The 19,502-nt window shown below is 46.2% G+C and overlaps 1 protein-coding gene across 3 annotated transcripts in view; it reads left to right on the top strand.

Annotated features, from left to right (window-relative positions):
• Window positions 1–6,398: 6,398 nt before the first annotated feature.
• Window positions 6,399–19,502, top strand: part of RESF1 (retroelement silencing factor 1) — a 28,438-nt gene continuing 15,334 nt past the window's right edge. For 2 of the 3 annotated variants that reach the window (XM_035550766.2, XM_050708169.1), the window contains exon 1: window positions 6,402–6,557. The gene's annotated coding sequence lies outside the window, so the exon portion shown is untranslated. Of the gene's footprint in view, window positions 6,558–19,502 lie in introns of all 3 variants that reach the window. The other variant, XM_035550767.2, reaches the window with a different exon arrangement.

Genomic DNA, 19,502 nt, shown 5'->3' with positions numbered 1-19,502 from the left:
TCCAGGGATGGTGACTCCACCACCTCCCTGGGCAGCCCGTTCCAATGCTTAATAACCCTTTCGGTAAAGAAGTACTTCCTAACATCCAACCTAAAACTCCCCTGTCGCAACTTTCGCCCATTCCCCCTCGTCCTGTCACCAGGCACGTGGGAGAACAGACCAACCCCCACCTCACTACAGCTTCCTTTAAGGTAACTGTAGAGAGCGATAAGGTCGCCCCTGAGCCTCCTCTTCTCCAGGCTGAACAAGCCCAGCTCCCTCAGCCGATCCTCGTAAGACTTGTTCTCCAGACCCCTCACCAGCTTGGTCGCCCTTCTCTGGACTCGCTCGAGCACGTCCATGTCCTTCCTGTAGCGAGGGGCCCAAAACTGAACACAGTACTCGAGGTGTGGCCTCACCAGAGCCAAGTACAGGGGCACAATCACTTCCCTAGACCTGCTGGCCACACTGCTTCTTATACAGGCCAGGATGCTGTTGGCCTTCTTGGCCACCTGAGCACACTGCTGGCTCATATTCAGCCGACTATCAACCAATACTCCCAGGTCCTTCTCGGCCAGGCAGCTTTCCAACCACTCATCTCCCAGCCTGTAGCTCTGCTTGGGGTTGTTGCGCCCCAGGTGCAGGACCCGGCACTTGGCCTTGTTGAACTTCATACAGTTGACCTCAGCCCATCGCTCCAGCCTATCCAGATCCTCCTGCAGAGCCTTCCTGCCCTCGAGCAGATCGACACACGCACTTAGCTTGGTGTCATCTGCAAACTTACTGAGGGTGCACTGGACGCCCTCATCCAGATCATCGATAAAGATATTAAAGAGGACCGGCCCCAGTACCGAGCCCTGGGGGACACCACTTGTGACCAGAATTTTTCCTACCTCGTCCTCACCCACCGGTCTCTCAAGCTCCAGGGCCTCAAACCTATTGTTCAAGGGCACCTGGTAAGGCAGCGCCGGAAGGGGAGGGCATCTCCTGCGAGGTCGAGAGGGGACCCGTCTCCATTCCTCCTCAACTCGCAGGTCCCCTCCCTCTGCCCGATGGCAACAGGGCAGGGGGTCCACCCCCCTTTGGGGCGTCTCACCCCGGTCCGTCTCCCTCCGGTCCTGCAGGGAGTCACTCCACCAGTCTATCTCCCGCTCGCACTCCCTGATATCCCTCAACCTCTGCACCTCCTCCTTGAGTTCCGCCACCATGCGGACCAGGTCGTCCACCTGCTCGCACCTCACGCAAGCAGTCCCTCTGCCTCCCGCCGATGGCAGCAAGAGGCTCAGACACTCCCCGCACCCGGAGACCTGAACCGCCGCATGTTTGGACGGGCAGTCGGTCTGGGTGTGTACTGACTTCCTAGAGAAAGCACCGTGCCTGGTGGAGACCATTTCAGCCCAGCTGACGGGAGAGTGCCGTTAGAGGAGGTGTCCCTATGAGCGGGTGTGAGCGCTCCGCCCTTCCTGCCCGCCCTGCCCGCGCTAACTGCCGCGTCACTCCCTGTTTGCCGACCCTGTTCGCCGCGCTCCTGGTCGCTCGCGCTCCCTAAGGGCTGCCTTTGAACGGCCGGGGGGAGGAGCTGTCGCTGACGCTGCTGGCTCCGCCTACGCCTCGTCAGCCTCCCTCACGAGGGCTGCCGGTGCCTGGCGGCTCCCTCACGTAGGCTCGATGCCCGAAAAATAGCCCTGCCTGTCGCGATCCCGCGCTCCGCTGCAGCACGCGTCTGCCCCGGAGCCGGTCGCCTCGGCAAGTGGTGATAGATAGATATATAGTGGTATATATATATATATGATATATATAGTGGTATATATATATATATGATATATAGTGTGTATATATATATATATGATATATAGTGGTATATATATATATATGATATATAGTGGTGATGATAGATATCAGTATTATTCATAGGAAGGGGGGGACTTGGAAGTTTGGCAGGGAGTCAAGGACATGACATGGCTGTATGTTCCTGACCTAGCCCCAGTTCACAAAGTGAACATCCTGCCCCTGCTGATAATCATTAGGTCACTGTGACTCAAGCTTCTGATTGCAACTTTGCATTGTTTGATGTGTAACCACGTGGGCACGATAATATATTATCTACTGTCAAAAATGAAAGAGTATATAAGTTAAAGCAGGGATGTCCCTGAGCTGAGTACCAGTTGGAACCCTGTCCTGACAGTCAGCTTCCCTTGTCCCTCTGTGAAAGGGAACTTACCACACTCTTTGGAGTGTGAGTATATTACTAATAAAGTGATAGCTGTCTAACCCCTGTTGTGGTCTTGTATTTTGCCTGATGGTGTCCAATAGCACAATCATTTCTGAGAACCTTTACACCTACATTCATATATTGTTCAGTGATCCACTCTACTCCTTCAGATATCATTGAATAATACAGGTTGCACGACTTTTGGCATTTCTGGCTTTAAAGTCATAGATGGAGATGATCAAAACCCTTTTTCTGTAGGTCAGTGGGCATGGCTGAAGTTTGAAGCAAGAGCAGAACAGGGACAGGGTGCTAGGGTGATCCCCAAGACCAGGGCAATCAGGGCCAAAATATGGTGGCCACTGGGACATGGCCTGGTAGCCAGGGCCTATCCCCTGTCCCATCCCCAGGCATCTGGCACCTCCCTGGGGGTGGGGGCAGGCTGAGGCCAAGCTGGGACATCCAGGATCAGACCCAGTGAGGGGAAACAGGGTCAGACAAAGCTCTGAGACGGCTGGGCAGGGACATGGGGATGGGGATGGACCAAGGCCAGGCCAGGCCATCGACCTGTGTGTTGTCCTAGCTCAGTGGGGCCTAGGGCTGGGTATGACAGGGCTCTGGGGAGCTGGAGACCGGCCTTGCTGTGACATTGCTGAGGTAGGGGCTGATGGCACTGGGGGCCGAAATTAGGTCCTGGTCTGTGGGCTGGAGGAGAAGCCCTGGGGGGAGCTTGGCAGGGATGGTCCAGCCTGGCATTGCCCTCAGGGCCATGATGTAGGTCTAAGTAATAAGAAAGAAATGGATGCAGTTTGACAGCACTTTCATCACAAGAGACACCCTCTTTCTTTTGGTGAAAAGAGATTTCCCACCTATTATTGATAATTACCGTGGAAATAATGAGTGCATCTGCCTCTACCACTCTGAGAACTACCAAGCATCGGTGCAATTGTGCAATAATATTGTTTGTGTTTTAAGATGCTGGGAACACCACCGTTACTGATAGGCATTTTTGATTGGAAGGAAATGAACTCTGTGTCACTAACCTGACCTAGAAAGGTTACTCAGACTCTGTCTTGTTGAAAATCAGTATAACTTAGAACAATTGTAATGGAATCTGGACATCTAGATGAGCTGAAACGTGAACAAAAAATACTGTGGACTGAGATTAAATCAAGTGTGAGATCACAGGACAGAGTAGAAACTGAAACCAGGAACTAGATGTGTTTAGTCCCATGGTACCTCAATTTTTTTAACATCACCATCAATAAGCACCTGCACCCCCAGCCAGGCACTTCCCTTCTTTCATCTTTGCTTCATGTTATGCCTAATTACCCATTTTCTCATTTCCTGAACACATCTTTTCACCCTCCCCACACCTACTTCCTTTCCTCTGCTCAGATTACTCCCAAATAAACAACACTCTCCTAATGACTTTTTCCTCATTGGCCTTAATTCCACTATGCCTGCTTTTAAATTGAGGGTTTTCAACGCTATTATTTAGACAATTTTGGCCCAATACAGTGTTGATACAATTGCTAAATTTTATCAGCATTCAAGGAGAGCAGCCTTGCATCAGACACTACCTTCCAACACTTTAATTCATGATGGTCACATTTAATTTCCACTGCATGCTTTTTAAACAGAAGGATTTTATTGGTTCTTGACTCCCATACTTTTCCTAGGTGCTTTTCTCTCCCAAGTTCAACCATGGCATGCACCAGGTCTTGTTACACCCAGTTCCTATTTGTGTCATGCTGCTGGACTCAGCTCCTTATAGTCAGTTCCTGTTTGCCTAGTACTCAGCTTTTGACCAAGGAGAAGCCACGCCTGACAGTGGAAGAAGGGGGCAGGGATGTCACACAAACAGAACCAGATTGGGAGGCATGTTCTGGTAGCTTGGAATACGGGGAAGACAAAGGTCAAGGATCCCCAAAAGATTAAGCGCTGAGTGGCAAAGAAAGCATAAAGCCTTGGACAACATGAAAACTACTATGTGAAGAGTAGCTACTGTCAACAAACCCAAGCCAGTGGATGCCTGCAACAGACTCCTAATCTCTCTGCTTCGATGGGAAGTTGTGCCATGTATTTCAGTGTGTATGTACCTGTGCAAGTGTAACTAGAAACATAGCATGATATTGAGCTTCTTTTCAAGAAACAAGTTTGAATTCCTCATTTGCATTGCATCCATTAGTCTTAAGAAACCTGGATGAGGTACTGAGGTGGCCTGGAGAAGCATGTTTGCCCCTGTAGCAATCGATTTTCAGATGGTGGGGTCTTCAATGCTGATTCTCTGTTGGTGGTCCTACCTCAGTCTCTGAATAGCCTTTTTATGATTTTTAGTTTCTGTGATCTGTGGTTCCTTGTACTTCCTTGAATCCTTTAGATTAATTGCTAATAGTCCCTGGTGAACCACTGTTTTTATAACCAGCCCACAGTCAATCCAAGATAATGGGTAACTGCACCCCCATCTTGTAGCTGTAGTGCTATTTCTTACCCTGTTGCCTTCCAGATGTTAAAACAATGTCCTCTAAATGTGCTATATCAGCAATTTGGTCCTTGTCTCACAGCAAGAAATGCTAAATGCATGTGTATTGTGTTATAAATTAGTGCTGGTAGAAATCATTCCTGACACATCGTGGGTAAGGTAGATCGAATTTCAATTTATTTGAGCATTTCAGCAAGCAGCGATAAGTAAAACAGCGCTGGGCGGCCGGGGAGTCTCCTGCTCCGCCAACGGCGTGCCCCTAAGCCTGCCAGAGTCTCAATTTATAGCCTAGTAGTTCCGGGTTTAGTGGCACATCCTGGTGTCTTCTACGACTGTGCAGCCTGTTGCTAGGGGGTCTTCATCAGTCCTCTGGTGGTCGTGGGGATGAAGATCGTCGTCTTCCTCTGCGTTGGGGTCATGACTTTGCTGCGGTATGTGTGTTCTCATGTGAGGGGGAATGCCATTTTGCCCTTATTTGGAGCTGGTTTCTATTGCAATTGTTAACAGGAAGTTCCCATACTTGTTTTTTTTCCCTTCAACAGGATATTGGGGGTATAAGCAGTCAACCATTGAAACCTCCCATCAGCAACATTTAATGAACAAACAAGGCTTTACCCATTACATATTGTGCTGGGAGTTTGGTTACTGTCCTGTCGTGGCGCAATGGTCTCATTTCCCCTACCGTGGGTCTGTTACTTCTGGTTATTCTTAGATTTCCTCTTCCACATGGGACAGTAGACATTTGGAAGAAAAATTTTGAGGTTGTTTTGAACGAAATGGGAATGACATGTTGTTACCCAATGTTAGCAGTTCACCTGGATCCTAGTGCAACCTATGCATGGTTTCAGCCAATAACTAGATAGCAAAAGAATGAAGCAAGAATGAAGCCGTAAGATAAGATGAGGGAGGATAAATAAACTGGCTCAGAGCCAGAAGATAACTAGATAGAGAAAACAAAAGGACAGCTTTGACTCAGCAATGTTGCCGAAGACTCACGTGGAGGCAAAAGATCACAGTAACTGTTATCTCATAAGGGCTATGCATATAAGGACTATTTTCTCACTGGCAAAGAGAATCTTGAGACATAGAGAGAGGATTCAGTAGCTGGCACATCGTGTCTTGCTTGTCAATCCCTTATCCTACCTGTCCTGCTAGACCGCTTGGACACACATCCCAACACTTGTGTGGGTGAGAACGTGCAAGAGCTGAGTCAGCTTATCTGCAAAGCTAAATAAAAAATCACTCTCTCGACTACATGGTTATGTAAGAGTTTCTGACATAGTTTGTCTTATACCTTCTCTGTCTCTTAGTTTCTCTGTCTGCTACTCAGCATGCAAAATTTAAGGTAAGATTTATTCAGTACCAGCTTGTCATCTGTTTAAATCTTAATCTTAGTCCTTCCAAAGGCATCATAGACTTCTGGCGGTGTTGTGGTGTGTACGTTACCTGCAAGTACTGTACCGCTTACATGTATTTTCTTCTACCTCGGTTATATATTTATGCGAATCTACTCAGTGCATTTGCTGCAGAGCCTTTAAGCTACCGCTCCCCACTCCTCCAGGGCAGGCTCCCCCCGCACTCCGGCCGCTCCTCGGCTCGGGCTGGACCCGAGGAGGCGGGCAGGAGGAGCCCAGAAGCCGAAATGAGCAACTCCCGCCTGTGCAGCGTCTCCTTCTCCTCCTTCTCCTCCTGCAGCGGGGCCGGTCCCGGTCCCGGTCCCGCCCCGAGGCGGTCCTCGGCGCCGTGCCGCTGCCCTGCCGGCCGGCAGCAGCGGCGGCAGCAGAGGCGGCCTGTCCCCGCCTGCCCCACGGCCTGCGGCCGCCGCCGGCTCCGCCTCTGCCTCGGCGCGGAGCCACCACCGGCGGGGCGACCGCGGCGGGCTCGGTGAGGACGGGCGGCGGCGGCGGCAGGAGGGCGGAAGCGGGGAGGCGAGGCCGTGGCGGCGGCGCCGCGGCTTCCTGCGCGGGGCCGTGCTCGGCCGGCGGGGGCGGCCGGGGCCGGGGCGGGCAGGGGCAGCCCGCGGGGTGCGGCCGGGGGCGCGGGGCTGGGCTGGGCTGCTCGGGGAGGCTGTCCGCGCCGTGGGGAGCGCGGTTAAGGGTGTTTCGGAAGCCCTCTAGGAATTCCGGGCTTGTTTTTTTTTCCTTGAGACTGCCTTTCCGGGAGCTCTGGCGGTGTCAGGCCTTTTCCCGCTCCGATCTGGTCGCCTGGGCTGGCTCAAAACCGAAAGGAAACAAACCCCTCTCCTGGTAAATGTTTCCTGGCGCTTCCATCGCAGAGCCGGGGGAAGGATGAAACTTGTCGCTTGTTGGTGACAAAAGCTCCTTAAATGCGGTCTCGTCACCTGATTTTCTTGAAATTACCCAGCCGGTAGGCTGAAAACATTCAGATAGGCATCCCTGGCAGAGAAAGCAAACTTGTGTTAATGATCGCCTTTATGTTATTATCCACAAAATCAAATCCTTTACTCTTGATAGTTGTGCCGGTTCAGACATTCTTCTGAGTAACAAAACAAAGCCTTAAAAATGTGCAAAGTTGGTTCTAAAGCCATTTATCAGGAGCTGTTAATTCATTGTGTTCATGCAGCTGACTGGTACTTCAAGGGGTACAAGCCAGTTCCTGTAACTGGCATGTTCAAGCTTAATGGGAAGCCTATCTTTCCTTTCCTTTCCTTTCCCCAGAAAATAGTATACTGTCTGACATTTTGGCACGAAAGGATTCAAATAAAGTGTATTACAGGGTGTTTTGTTTTCTTGCCTGATCATAGCTAAAGCTTCCCCTAGTTCATTGGTCTGCCAGGATTTTAGGAGAAACTTATTTCAGTTGTTTTCTACTTAAAGCACAGATGCCTTTTCACTCCCACCCCCTTCCTACCACTCTTTAACTGCAATAATTGTAGATCTGTAAAATACTCTTATTTGTTGGAAGCTGTCCTCAAACAGTGCCTTCTAAAAACCCAGCAAGTTATTTGCCTTAGATCATTTCTGCAGGCAAACATGTTCTGGTACTAAGGCGTTTTTATATCTGTTTCTGAACTTCATGCAAAACTATGATTCCCAGCTTCTACATTTGCCTTTTACAGGAGGAAAAACAATCAAAAAGAGTCCTTTGTCAGCGTAGGCACCCCGATGGTGTGGTGGTGTGCCTGGCCAGATGGGGATGAGTGCTCCCAAGGCATTGCTCCTTGCCAGGCCTTTTTCCCATAAAAACGGACCCACCTGTGTCCATTAGCTTTTGGCTGCAAACTGCAAACATGGGAAGTGATTTCATAAATTGTTGATGTGCTGGGCTCATTCAGTTTCATTTGCTGCAACTGTGAGCAACTTCTCAGTGTGTTGGAGGTATGCGGCTCTGTCGTGGTGGTGGTGGTGGTCTTTCCTGGTCTTAATCAATACGATGATTAACCTGTTAGTTTGGTGTTGAACTTTTCTTCTCTTTGTTGATGACTAATAGTAAGTGAGTACAGGAGGAAGGTTAATACTCTCTGCCCCTTCTTTTAAAAGGGACCAGGAGGGAAGTTTGAAAATGGCAAAGTAGGAATAAAGGGAGCAGAAGAGCGAGGAGGTGCTATTCAGGTATCTTAAATCCTGGAGCAGCTCATGGTTTGTTAAACCTGACTGAGGATTTGTGAGAAATTGTAGAGCCTGCTGGTGATGCTTAAGAAGGGTGGGGGTGGGTGGTGAGCAAACAAGGAAACATGGTGAAGAAATGCATTATGGTTGTTAGTGTTAGGAGGTTCTGTTCTTTGCATTCACGAGCTCGTGTTGTGCCCTAAGAAAAGAAAGCTGTTGTTTCTTAGCAAATTGGACTTGTAAATGTGCCAGGAGATTTGCTAATGTATTATTAGAAGCAGGAGACCGTCCAGTGGTTGTTGGTACAGGTTCTTGCTGCTTCCATAAAAGTAACGCTTGCAGCTTAATGACATTGCTCTCTTCTGGGAGCAAAGACCATAAGGAGGTCCTGTTCTTCTAGTGGGTGTTACACATCTGTCTGAAGGGACGCTCTCTAACAAGACTGCTAAAGTAGTCTTGCTTTTCAGAAAAATTGAAAATGTTTCCTATATTAATAGCTATTTGTTTTACCCAGAAACACCACAAGTAGTAGGGTCAGTGCAACTGAAGATATGGAAGGGGGAAAAAAAAACGCGTGTTGGGGAAGGTGAAAATTCTCAGCCTGTTTTTGCCACTTCAAGTTTCTGAGCTATACTTACTACTGTTATGACCACAGTTTTTCAAGGACTGCAGTATTTTTCTATTGCTGACGGGGAACGGGTTTTTGCTTTTTCAGTCATTTGACTGATAGGCACTACTAGGATAATTTTATTATTTATTACTCCTATACTTATGCAGAAACACAAGTTCTCAACAGTTTTGAATCTGCAAACAGCAGTGAAGGAGTGAAACAACAACGAAAAAACCTTCAGGATTTATTACTTGAAGGCACTGCAAGGAAGACTGTACAGTGAGTGGAATAGTTGACAATACTGTTAATTACAGCAAGCTTCACAAATCAGTAGAGAAGAAAGACATTATCACGACTATACTTTTGTTTTTTTAAATACTCCCATGATCTCGAAGGCTCATAAGGCCTTACTGTCTGTATAGTGGCCTGCATAAAGTTCAGATATGCCAAACAGCTCTCCTGTTATGTGCTTTTGACGATTACTATCATTATGCTTGACTGAAATGCAATCAACTTACTAGTGTGCACTTCAGCCAGCATCCCATACTTAGATTGCAAACTTTTCTTCAATTAGCGTTCAATAGATGTTGAATAATTTGAGAGCATTACTTCTAAATGGAGTTACGTACAGCTGCCAAAGATGTAAGAAAGTGTTTTGAATGTGCCTCGGAAGTTAGAGGGTTTTCAGAGTATGAAGCACATTTCAAGGTTGATTCCATGAATTGTGATACTGACTAGAAATCTGCAAATATACTGGGGGGGTGTAGGCGCTTTATAAAAAGTGTTTTAGAAACATCACTTAGGAGGTGTTTTTTTTCCCCTGAGGAGTGTAAGTTGCTTGGATTTGGGCTTGTTCTCAGCAGTGACCTCTCTTTGGCAACGTTTGCGTTGCTTGGTGTTGTGGAGGACTAGAATTTTAAAACTCTGTGAATCACAGCTCTTCCAAATGCTTGGAGTCCATGGTGTTTGCAGAAAATTCACTTTTTTTCTTTCAGAATAATACTGTCAAGCTTCATCTAGATGCTGCTTATGACAAACTGAGATTTTTCTGTATCCAGCGTTTCTGTTGATATGTGGTATAGCATTTATCTGTGTTATCTCATTCTTGGTGAGAAGAATGAGCTCTTTTCTGCTTTCCTTCTGGCTGCAGAATTCCCATGACTCTTGAGGCACCGTCTGATGCTGTAGCTGTATGAATACAGATTATATTCATTGCCAGATGCCAAGTAGTGCTTTTTCCTTGTTCTTTGATTTTTTTTTTTACAACCTCTGGATAATTTTTTGAATTGAGTTACATAGTTGTAATTTCTCCAGTTATCTGCCTGCTACAAGAAATACCATTTTAGTGCAATCAGAAGAGTGATGACAGGGTTGCATGCAGTGTCATGTACCAAGGTCGATGTAACGTAAAATACCTATGAAAGTTATCAACTATTTTGTTATAAATCCTGTATTCAATGCAAGCTGGAGAAAGTTGACCAAGGCACTTTTTTTTTTTTAACAGTTAATCATTTTATTGGTCTATTTGTTGTACACAGCGATACCTAGCTGTAGGAGTGTTTGGTCATTCACTTTGCTACTGGTCTGTTGCTAGTTGGTAGTGTCTTCTGGGTTTTTGTCCTGCTTGGACTAGTTCAGCTTGAAGTTTACTACCAAACTATATCTACGTAGCCACACACGTTGGCATAAATTTGCTGTGGGAAAGTATGTGCACACAGAGGTCCCTTTGTTGCTGGCCGTGGTCTTCTCTGCTGCCCTTAGACCTGTGAGCCCCTGGTCCTGATGGACCCTGCTTGCATATGGCCAGACCCTTGTCTTCTTTTCCACTCTCATGTTGTTCCTGCTCACCCCTCCTTTTTCACCACACTTGAGGCTTTCCTTAAGCATTCACTAAGCTTTGATTAGTCCAACAGCCCCACTTCAAGCATGCCTATTGAAACTTAATTTGAGATTTGTAACTTAAAAATTGATGTGGCTGGTGTGTGATTGGAAGTGTGAGAGAAAGCAGCGGAAGAAATAGCAGACCAAAGGTTAAGAATGACCCTCACCAGTGCAGTGAAGACTTGCCATTTCAGGACACCTTTATCCACCATAAAACTGGGGAATGTGGTCAGTGTAAGGGCTTGGGGGAGGTGAAGGGCCTCATGGGCTTCGTGAAATGCCTTTCCAGTGCAAAAGAAAAGGACAAAGAACAAGGGGAAGACATCACACAGACACAAACGTGACAGATGCTGATGGAGACAGCAGTGTCGCCAGGAGGTTTGCTCCCCACTTGGTAGGAGTGCTGGAATGCGAGGATGTTTATCTCAGCAAGGTTATCTGATCAGGGATCTTGTCAAGTGGGGCTATAAAGAAAAGGGGAAAACAATAAACAAAACTTAAAAGACAAACCTGACAGGCATGCATAAAGGAGGTAGTGACAAGAAACAAACTGTGCCAGCGTTGCTAATTGATTGGCCACCAGGAAACTGTAGGCAGACCTGGGTCTTTCCATGGCTGAGAACCTCCAGCCCTGGGAGTCCTGGGTGCAGGGTGAGGAAGAGGATGGTGGATCTGTGCAAATGGATGCAGAATGTGCGGGGGGATGGGGAGCTGGGGAGGAACAAAGCGGGGGACAGATGGAAGGGGCGACATAAAGAGGGCCAGTTGAGTGCAGACCCTGGCTGGTCAGGATGTCTGACTGACTGAGCTCTGTGTGTGATTGCTGCAGCTTGTCCTGTCTTCTTAAGAAATCCTTTCTTAACTCTCCCTGCATAACCTCACTCTCTCTCCTGAGTGTGTTAGTGCAGCGAGGACACCTGGTTGACACCTGGTTGAAACCTGAAGTCAGCAGCTGTGTCTGTTGGCCAGCACTGGAGACACTGGGGGCTCCAGGCTGGGCTCCAGCTTCAGGGCAGGAGGAACCCCCAGGCCCTCTAGAACTGCTGGAGCTGGTGGTTGCTTATGGCATCCCTTCAAAAAACACCTGGAATGTAGGCTAGGCTAATGAGAAGCTTTGAAGAAGGTAATTCTGACAGGTGACTTGAAAAGGATAAGTTTATGGGTTTTGTTTTAATAACTACTGCTTGATCTGAAAAATCTTTTTTTTTTTTGGTGTGTGTGTGTGGAGGATGTAAGCTAACAAACTGACTCAGGAGTAAAGTTGGATAATACTGAATAAAGTCAGATTAGAAGTCCTGGTGGGTGGAGGAGAATACAGTGAGAATTCAAAGGGAGGCTGGGAGGAAGAACCTGATTCAGCTCATATGAGTGAAACTCAAATAGGCCCATTCAAAAACAGTTTTTGTAGCCTGCATCTGTAGCAGCAAATAGCATTAGGACAGCAAAGCCAATAGCAGAAGGTGAGACAGAAATACACTGCTGGAAATGGTGGAATGGAATCTGCAGAGAGAAGTGACTGGTCTTCATATGCTTAAAGTTATTCTAACCACCATATGATTGCCTGCATCTGAGATGTAGGTAACATCTAACAAATTACCTCCTATGTAACTGCTGAGAATCTTTGTGGCAAGAACCCCCCTGTGTGCTGGGGCTGCTACAACATCTGAAATACAGTTATAAAACGAGAAAAATGACGATTCTTAATGTGTATATAGTTTTTCTTTTGGTCAGGCATTTAGAGCTAGAGAAGGGAATGTGGTTGATTGAGGCCACCTTGTACAAAAGGTGCGGTTCTGTGGAGCTGCTATTATCTTTCTATAATACTACATATCAAGTGTACTGAATTAATTGGAAGTGCTTTCTGTTATCTGAGACTGGCTGCTACAAGTCTAGAAGCAGAAATGTGGGAAGGAGGGTGTGTGAGCCTAGAGCTGGACTTTCAGTTCTTAGAGCTTTTGCTTTCTGAACTGTGTGTCCTGGAGAGGTAAGAAACAACTGAGATCAGAATGGCTGGCATTACAATATGTATGGGTGTTTAGAGTTTTGGCCCAGTTACAGAAAGCTCTTTATAATGAATAGGAATATCATGTAACTACTGTGAATGGCTCAGTTACACTGCTTTACTTCATGCTGTGTGAAAGTGAAAGAATGGAGTAATCCTGTGTTGAGATGAATCTAGGAACGGGCAGCAGAATAGAAAAATACTCTGAAGCAGAATAAGATTTCCTTCTGCAGAGGTTATGGGATGAAAGAGATGAAAGAGAAGAGCTTTTACTTACAGGAAAACCTTCAAATAGCCAGGTGGTTCCAGAATGTGGAAGTTGGGCCACAGGCCTGTATGACTTTAAGGCAGTGGATGAAATTATGGATCTAGGATATGGTGACAGACACCAGCTTGAGGTTTGTGTTAGTTTCCTCAGTTTTATCTGCTAGTATTGGTCTGTGATTGGTTTTATCAAAGGTGTCAGTGTTTGTCAGTTATCCAAAGGGTGATCAGCCCTTCTGATCACAGCAGTGGCATCTGGTTGGGCATTCCGTGTAGCCTTGGCTGTGGGGTGAGCAGAATGGGAATCAACACGGCCAGCAGCTGAAGTATGCAAATGGGCATAGTCCTGGATTTCTTCACAAAGAAGGCAGCCCCAAATTTCCCTGGTATGAGTGCAGAAGGAGCTTGCTTTCTACCAGGGAAGTCGGGGGGTACACCTAGAAGATGTCAGAGGAGTGAAGGATTCAGTCATCCGGGCATTGTCATAAGAATTGTCTGTAACAACTTGGTCATTGTAGTATGGATGGCAGCGGCATGCCTGAACCAGACATGATGAAGGATTGCAGGGGCATCAGTAAACCAGATGTCCTTCTGCGGAATGGGGAAAGGAGGGGCCTCTGTAACAGGTGAGTCTGAGGGGACCACAGGTAGCTTGAAGGAGAGGGGAGCGAGAATAAAATGTTCGGGACTGAAAAGTTGGGCTCTGGTGGTGGAGATACCAACAGCCTGAGGTTGAATGGTAATGGATTGTGCACATCCCTCAGGGAAAGGAACACTGCAAAGGACATTGTGAAGAATAGGATGTACAACCATATGTGTAAGGGGGTGATCCCCAAGGAGTCTGTCAATATCAGAAAGGACAAGGAAGGTGGCAAGAAAAGCACACTCACATTCCTAATCTGAGGGTTTGCACACCTTGTTGCCCCTTGCTGGCAAATGGATTGGTTTAGGGGTAGGCCCTCTAAGCACTGTTTTCACTGTAGCGGACCACCAGTAGAAGTGAGGGGTCCCAAATACTGACATTATTGAATACCTTTTGAGAGAAGGGTTAGGGCCTGTTGATGGTTCATTTTCCAGTCCCAGGTGGAAGGAACAGAAGGAATAGGGAGGACAGACAAGCAGACTAAAACACAAGGCCATGTCGCACCAGAAGTTTGAAGTGTCTAGGAGGCTCTGAAGGTTCTGTTTGGAGGAGTCAATAGGCTGGGTTAAAAACAAACAAAACAACAACAAAAAACTACTGTAGAGTGCTTTCAGGAATACCTGTGGTACCAGCACACAAGAAGACTCCGAAAAAAGACTTACATTCTGGGCAGGACCCTGGAATTTACCAGGAGGAATAGAAAGATCCCAGTGTTTGAGGGTTGAAATTAAGGATCAGATCTTGTGCAACAGGTTCCCATGTAGGTTTGCCTAGGAGAATGTTGTTTGATATACTGATGGTGGGAAAAGTTTCACCTAATGATGAAGATGCCACAAGCAATGGTAGGACTCTGGCAGTAGCCTTAAGGTAAGTGATTAAAGGTATACTACATGTCACTCCAAGTATAAGTTAAAGTGAACACAGTTGTTTAAGGGGATAGGCCACAAGAAGAGCATGTCCTTAACACCCCAAATCACAATGCATAGATAAGAAGGAAGGTAAATGGAGCTGATTATCAGCTATTGGGACCTCTCTGTATGAGGCGGAGAGGAGACAAACGTTATGCCTGGGTACTCAATGGTCAGATGCCAAGACCCTTTGTGCACTGGCTAGGTGGGGTTTTTAAAAAGGGGAATGGGTGCAGCTCAGAGGGAGATTGAGGGTGCGGCCCACTTGTGGTCCCTGGAGAGCTCAGAGAGTTCTTGCTACTTATAAGATTGTGAGATAATTAACTTTTAGTGAATATATTTCCAGGATTCAGGTCTTTCTCACTTTGTTTACAGTCCATTGTGCTTATGGTTCAGATTGTGCAATCCTCTTCCCTGTAGCATGTAATTGTGCCCTTGTCAACTAGTCATGCCAGGGGGGGCCCAGATGCAGTCAGGGGGGAGGCCAGATCATCCAATCATCCAGTGCCTGTATTGTACAAAAAACAGTGGAGTGAGGCAGCATCTGGCTTCACCACACTCTGCAAACAACAGAGGAATGATACTGTGATGGCTTTTCCTTGAATACCAAAGATACCAAAGGGATGAGGTGCCATATATATTAGATAAAGTGATTAACTCGTAGTCAAGCTCAGATTTCTTATCCTGTAGTCTCCTGGACTGTGATGCAATCCATCATTTTCCTGTCAGAGATTTCATGGCATTGGGTGCTTGCCTGTTGCTCCATCATTAGAGCTGTCAGTTCAAGGAATGATCACATCAAGGCTTGCAAGACTTGTGTCAAGTGCAGAAGTAGAGAGTACCAGCCCCAGTGAGTACTCCATATTCTTCAAATTCTGTGAGAGGAGAGGTTTTGGGCTTTTGGGCGTGCAAGTTCCCGGGTTATTAACAGCATGTATCATCGGAGGTAGGAGAGGTGCTTCTTGGAGTATGTGAACTAGGGGGAGCTTTTGTTCAGAAGTACCAGGAGACGGTACCTTTCCTTGAGCATCATGAAAGGTTTGGCCTCGAGTAGAGCTTCCTTACCTGAAGCAATCCATATGTTACCTTTCTTTGTTGTAATTTACTACATCTTGCTTACCTGACACTGTAGTTCTGTGGAAAAAAATGAGTTGGCTAATCTGAAGTTATATAAACTCAACAACTGTCCCAGTTGGGCAGAGTTCATATCATCGGAGTCATGTCACTGCTGCTGTGTTCTCCCTTATAGCAACAAACTGCTTCTACCCTGACCTTGTCAGAACTGTATTTAGGTTACTCCACAACAGATTTTAGAACCTCCCAAAATTGCAGATCCTTGGGCCATCTGCCCATTAGGGAAGTAGCACTTGACTGACTACAGGAAGGGTTGGAGGGGCTCCTGTGAACCCATGGACTACTATAGGTTGCGAGGAAATCAGTCCCCTCCAGACTGATTTACTGATTGCAGAATTTTGAGCACATTTATCAATGAGGCAACACAGATGTTATCATTGATGGTGACATCTACCTTTGGATCAGAAATCCCTATAATCTGCACCCTACATGCCACCTCAGAGGGATCATTAGGTTCTGACCAGTCCCCCTATGGTGTTAATTTTGTGTCTGCTAAGTCCGAGTAATGCAGGACTGGGGTTCTCCCAGTTTCTAGCTGATGAAGTGGCAGGAGGGCCACCAGGGCCCTTGCTAAGGCTCTGGTAGGAAAACCTGTGGTACTGTTGAGGGTTCTTGACAAGAGCCAGTAAAACAGATGTTGGGACTCTGGATTGCCTGTTGGGGAATGCCCAGGGCCAAACTGGCTTTCCGTGCTTCAGGCCGCTTTGGGTCAGCGCCCTTTTTCGTGGGTTTGGGGGGATATTTAACTGCCAGGATATGAGGGCAGTTAACTATTAAGAGAGTTGGGAAGGTGATGGAATGGGCACAGCAGAAATTCCTTTTTCAAGTGGTTGAAATGCCCACATGACACTGAACTTGTAAGGCCCACATGACACTGGGCCTGTAAGTCTAGCATGTATTATTGACTGTAGTGGGCTCTGAGAGGACCAGGACCCCCTCTTTTTTTTTTTTTTTTTGATTAGTGGGTTCTGCTGGGCTTCACTAGGATGATATCCATGATACCCCCATAGGTCTTCATCTGCCCCAGTGTCTACATCTAAAGCATGATTGATAACCAACCTAGCTCTGCTTAATTCCAGATTTGTGGGATTGGCCGGGGAATAATTGGGGATCCTTGATTATCTTCAGGCACTTCTCTTTGAATGTATGCTAGTGATGCCCAAAACATAGAGTATATATTTTCTGCTGGAATTTATAGTTGGATCCCAAACTCTGAGGTGAGGGTCTGTGCTTCAAGTTCTGAAATTCAGATGGTGTCTTCCCCTTATGTGGTGTGTTTGCAAGACAAGTTAACCCACAGTAACAGATTGGCAATAGTGCTTGCTTAATTTGGGTAGGTCTATGCATGTGCAAGAGTTTGTAGAGAAACTTGTGATTCCTCCATTGGCATCATATTGAATTTTAATAGTTTGTCAGATTAATAAGTTCAGTCAGGGTTCAGGAAGGGGGGGAATCTGACATGTCATTGCCTGAATTCAAATTGGACCAAATATTTCTGACCCAGTCTTGGTCAATATATAAACCTTTACATTTTTTTTTGTTTCAGAAGCTCCTTTTCCTGCATCTTGCAGCTGCCTCTGAAGCTTCCCCTGGGCACATCATGCCACCATGGGAACCATGTGGTGGTCTCATTACTCCAAAATAGCTTGAAGGCATCTAACACAGGCGTTAGTGAGAATCTTACCTGTTGCAGATCAAATGTCCTACTGGGCTGTAGCTTATCAATTTTTAGGGATGACAATGTGGGGCTTCAGCCACATTCAAATGGAGCTCAGTATTTCTAAGACAGTAAGCTAAAAGAAATAGGCAGGATAACTTTCCCTTCATGATTTTTTCCTTCCGACTTTATCTAATCAAAGTAGCAAAGGAAAGGGATTCTTCCTACCATAAACAATCTGGTGTCCACAAGCAGGGCAAGGCTCCAAAACAGTCAGCTGGTTGTGATGCCGTATGTTGCATCCTTTTGATACCAGAGTACAGGGTCTTAAGGAAGCCTGATTGAGTTATAAATTGGGGTTATGGTAACAGACATCAGATCAACAGCATTAAGGATAAACAATCTCAAAATAATGGTACACTAACAACTATAAATGGGTAGCACTATTGTCTGGGTTGAAAGGGACTCCCACCACCTATGCTTGTTTTTTTTTTTTTCTTTTAACACATTGTTAAGGAATACTAATCAGTAGTACAATTATCTGGGTTAAAATGAGAGTAAATCCAGTAACGTTGGGCTGAACTTCAGTCAGTAAATCCAGCTTAATCTTTAAACTTAATATTGGGATGCAGGAAGGCTTGCATAAGCCTGGGTATCAGGCTTCTTTGGATGAGTGACTCAACCAGCTGATGGGGCTGAGGAATTCCAAATTCCCTGGTTGGACTGTCCTTCACTTATTGTCGAATTGCAGAAACACTGTCTAGACTTAACCAGGCAACACATCCCACCTCTGCTTCCCCATGTGCCATTTTCTTTTCTCTTTGTACAAGGCAATACTACCCTCACTTTTCTGCCTCTTGCTTACTTGATTCAGATGGGGGGGAAGGATGATTGTCTTCCCTTGGCGGCACAATGCCAAGGCTGCTGCACCCAAGGCTGCTTTCAACAGTCAATGCAAGTCTTCTTGGTCAAAGGAACACGCATAAAAAACCTGGCTCAAGTAGTGGTTGAGGTGCCTTCAAGTCTATAGAGTTGTGATGACTTGCTCTATTGCATGTGGAGTAATATGTCAGAGAAAGGAATGAACAAATTAAACTTGTTTTGTTTACCATCACTCAAATATTGGTGCACTCTGCTTCTACTAGCTTCTCTGTTCCAGAGATATATTGTTTTCTTGTTCACTGTATTGGAAGCCTTACAAAAGACAGTGTGCTGGAGGAATTGGTGACCTCAAGCAAGCTTTGTCAGCTCTCTTGGGCCCCGTGCTCAAGGCTTGAGAAGCCTGTATGTTAACATGAGTAGCTGCTCTCTGACCCCATGTATACAATGTAAGGGTCAGAGACCTGGTTACAGCCCTGCATCTGTGCTGGACGGATACATGCTGGTTGGTGCCAGTTGGTGCACTGTGGTGGATGAATATCTTGAAAGAGAACATTCCTATCTGTCAAAATAAGACTTTTTTTTTTTTTTTTTCACTTCCCTGCATGAAATAATGTACCACAGTACAGGACAGAGACTGAGCCTCTCAAGAGACAGATCTGCACAGCTTGCCAAGGACTCTGGGGCCCATCCAATGCAGCACAAAAGCGGGGTTCCCAGTATCTGAAGGCATTTAAGGCTTACTATTTATATTCTTCTTATTATTCTAGCTCATTAATAAAGCAATTTTTTAATGCTATTTACTGTTGTGCTTTTCTTATTGAGATCTTGGATAAAGCACTGCACCTCTCCTATGCAGAACTTTGGTTTTGCAAGTCATATGCAGCTTTGGAAATCTTGCGTTCAGATTAATGTTAGTTTGTTCACCCCACTCTGTGACATGTTATGTATGCATATAGAGAGCCCGTTGTGTGTTACATAATTTCTGAGTCACTTTCAGTCAGACAACTTGGCCATATTTTGATTGAATGGTGGGTAAGGCGCTTTCTTCTTCAAATTGGGCTGTTTTAATCCAAATTCGTCTCTTTATTTTGAGAAAACCTGTAGTGGTCCTGGAGGGGTGTAAGCCAGCACATTACCCAAGTGCTCTCTGCACTGCAACAGCAGTCCTCTGGGAGGTGAAGAGGGCAGATAAAGCACCTGCAGATTCTGATGGTTTGATAGCAGTAGTCTAAATGTTGATGACTTTTCTCTTGTGATTATTTTACTTTTTTTATCCCCT

Source organism: Cygnus atratus, chromosome 1 (assembly GCF_013377495.2).
Source record: "Cygnus atratus isolate AKBS03 ecotype Queensland, Australia chromosome 1, CAtr_DNAZoo_HiC_assembly, whole genome shotgun sequence".
NCBI lineage: Eukaryota > Metazoa > Chordata > Aves > Anseriformes > Anatidae > Cygnus > Cygnus atratus.
This window is presented reverse-complemented; position numbering and strand designations above follow the sequence as displayed.